Genomic DNA, 3,085 nt, shown 5'->3' with positions numbered 1-3,085 from the left:
AAACAGGCCGATGGGAGCCCGGGGTGGGGGGGGAGAGGGCTTGAAAAGTCTGAAGGTGGCGCCAGGGCGTCTGAGGGGGGGAGGGCGGGGCGGCCCCAACCGTCATTGGGCGGAGGCCGGGAAAGTCTGCAGGCGGCAGCAGGGAGTCTGGGGGGGAGGGGGGGTGAGGGCGGGGCGGCCCCAACCGTCATTGGGCGGAGGCGAGGAAAGTCTGCAGGCGGCAGCAGGGAGTCTGAGGGGGGCAGGGCGGGGCGGCCCCCCAACCGTCGTGGCTGGCCGGGGGGGCGGCCGCGACAGGCAGGGCAGGGACCAGGGCAGGGACCAGGGCAGGCGCGGGGACGGGGACGGGGACGGGGACGGGGAGAGAGGGCACGCGAGAGGGCGCGTGCCTATGGGCGGGGGGGGGGCGGTGTGGTGCTCTGAGAGAGCGGCATCGGGATGTGAGTGCGTGGAGCGGGTGTGTGTCCCCGTGTCTGTCTGTCGCTCTCTGTGCGGACAAGGGCCGGCGGCTTCGTGGTGCCGGCCACGGGCGCCTCGCCACCGAGCCCCCGCGGCCCCCCAGAGCCACGCCGAGTGCTGAAGACCTCTGCGGACCGTGAAAGAACCCGTCCGAAAGCGGCCGCCCGTGTGCCGGCGGCGGCTGCCCCGCCGCCGCCGCCGCCGCCGCCGCCTCCTCTCCCGGTGGGCGGGGCGGGGCGGGTCGAGCCGAGTCGCGGCGTGGGGGGGGCGGGCAGAAACCCAAGAAAAGCCAAAACCAAACCAAACAAACGACAAAAGAAAAAAACAAACAGACGGAAAAAAACAAAACAAACAAAACCCCACCAAACCAACCCCGGGGGGGGGAACCAAAACCAAACCCAACAATAAAAGCCCCCCAAAGAAACACCAAAAAAAGCCCCCACCAGCCCACCAACCGAACCACAAGCCACAAGCCCCACGCCCACTCCCCCCCCAAAAAGCCCCGAGATCTAGCATCAAACAAAAGCAAAGCAAAGCAAAGCAAAGCAAAGCAAAGCAAGGCAAGGCAAAGCAAAGGAAAAACAACAACAACAATACCAACCAGAAAACCCCCCACACACAAAACCCCCCCCCAAGAAAAAAATCCAAAAGAGAAAAAGCCCCAACCAAACAAAACCAAACAAAACCAAACAAAACCAAACCCAACCAAAAAAAAAAAAAAAAACCCCAAAAAAAAAAAAAAAAAAAAAAACAAAAACAAAAACAAAAACAACCAACAAAACCCAAAACCAAAAACCACCCCCACAACGCCCACCAAAAAAAAAAAAGCCTCCAAAAACCCCAAAACCTCGAAAATATGAATTGGTCTTAGAAATGGGGGGGGGGGGGGGGGGGGGGGGGGCGGGGAAGGGGGCTTCATTGAGTGGGACAGGGCTGATAGAGCCGTCCGGCTCCGGGGCGTTACGAGGCCGTGAGCTGCCCCCGGCTGTGCAGGCTTGGCGGGGTCAGCGAGGCGCCCGAACCCCGGGCGGCGAGCGGAGAACAACAGGTCTACCCTAGCTCTGCAAGGACACCAGGTCTACCCCCGGCTCCGGGAGGGGACACCAGGTCTACCCCGGCTTCGGGAGGGCAGCCAACAGGTCTACCCCCGGCTTCGGGAGGGGACACCAGGTCTACCCCGGCTTCGGGAGGGCAGCCAACAGGTCTACCCCGGCTTCGGGAGGGCAGCCAACAGGTCTACCCCGGCTTCGGGGAGCCAACAGGTCTACCCCGGCTCCGGGAGGGGACACCAGGTCTACCCCGGTTCCGGGAGGGCAGCCAACAGGTCTACCCCGGCTTCGGGAGGGGACACCAGGTCTACCCCGGCTTCGGGGAGCCAACAGGTCTACCCCGGCTTCGGGAGGGGACACCAGGTCTACCCCGTCTTCGGGAAGGGAGCCAACAGGTCTACCCCCGGCTTCGGGAGGGGCCACCAGGTACTACCCCGGCTTCGGGAGGGGACAACAGGTCTACCCCGGCTTCGGGAGGGGACACCAGGTCTACCCCGTCTTCGGGAAGGGAGCCAACAGGTCTACCCCCGGCTTCGGGAGGGGACACCAGGTCTACCCCGGCTTCGGGAACGGACACCAGGTCTATCCCGGCGCCGGAGAGGACGCCAGGTCTACCCCGGCTCCCCGGGAGACACCAGGTCTACCCCGGCTCCGCGCCCGCCCAGGCTCGGCGCGGTCCCCGGGCGGCGGGCGCTGACGGATGACAACAGGTCTACCTCGTTCCGAAGGGACTTGGTCACATTTCGGCCGGCGCCGGGTAGACCTGTTGTCTCAGCCGGCTCCGGAAGTTCACCAAGGGGTCGCTGTTTTCGGCCGCCTCCCGCTACGTCATGCTAGGAGGCGGCCTGCGGCGGCGCTCCTTCCCGGTCGATTTTCATCGGTCCTCTTGGAGGCGCCGGCGGCCTTGGACTTATCTGTCCGTACTATGGGAGCGAGGTGACGGGCCGCGTCCCCGCAGGCAGGGTTCTCCGCGCCTGTGTCCGATGGCGGTGGGCTGGATTGGCCGCGCGTGCCGGTGGCGCCAGGGTTGGAGAGCACGCCGCCTAACCGAGGAACGAGTCGCGTGGCTTTGTTCCCGGTTCCGTCCGTGGTTGCCCCAGCGAGGTTTGGCGCAGTGTGGAGGGCCCCGAGGGAGAGAGATGTGGTGCGACCGATCGTGGGGCGCGAGAGAGACGTGTGTGGAGCCCGAAAGGGGCCGGTCCCCGCGGAGCCGAGAGAGAAGAGACCGAGGGCGAGCCGGGGGAAAGGGGCCGGTCCCCGCGGAGCCGAGAGAGAAGAGACCGAGGGCGAGCCGGGGGAAAGGGGCCGGTCCCCGCGGAGCCGAGAGAGAAGAGACCGAGGGCGAGCCGGGGGAAAGGGGCCGGTCCCCGCGGAGCCGAGAGAGAGAGTCGAAAAGCCGTGTGAGAGCCCCTCGCTGGCCGAGGTGAGGTGGAGAAAAGCCGTGAGCGTGTCCTGCTCCGGCCCGGCCCGGTGGCGGGCGAGGCGGCGGCGCCTCGTCCCTTGTGTGTGGCTCGGCCTTAAGCCGGGGCCCCGCTCGGCGGGCGCTTTTTAATTTTTTTCTATTTTGTTTTATTTCC

Source organism: Passer domesticus, unplaced genomic scaffold (genome assembly GCF_036417665.1).
Source record: "Passer domesticus isolate bPasDom1 unplaced genomic scaffold, bPasDom1.hap1 HAP1_SCAFFOLD_194, whole genome shotgun sequence".
NCBI lineage: Eukaryota > Metazoa > Chordata > Aves > Passeriformes > Passeridae > Passer > Passer domesticus.
Note: the sequence above shows the minus strand (reverse complement) of the source record.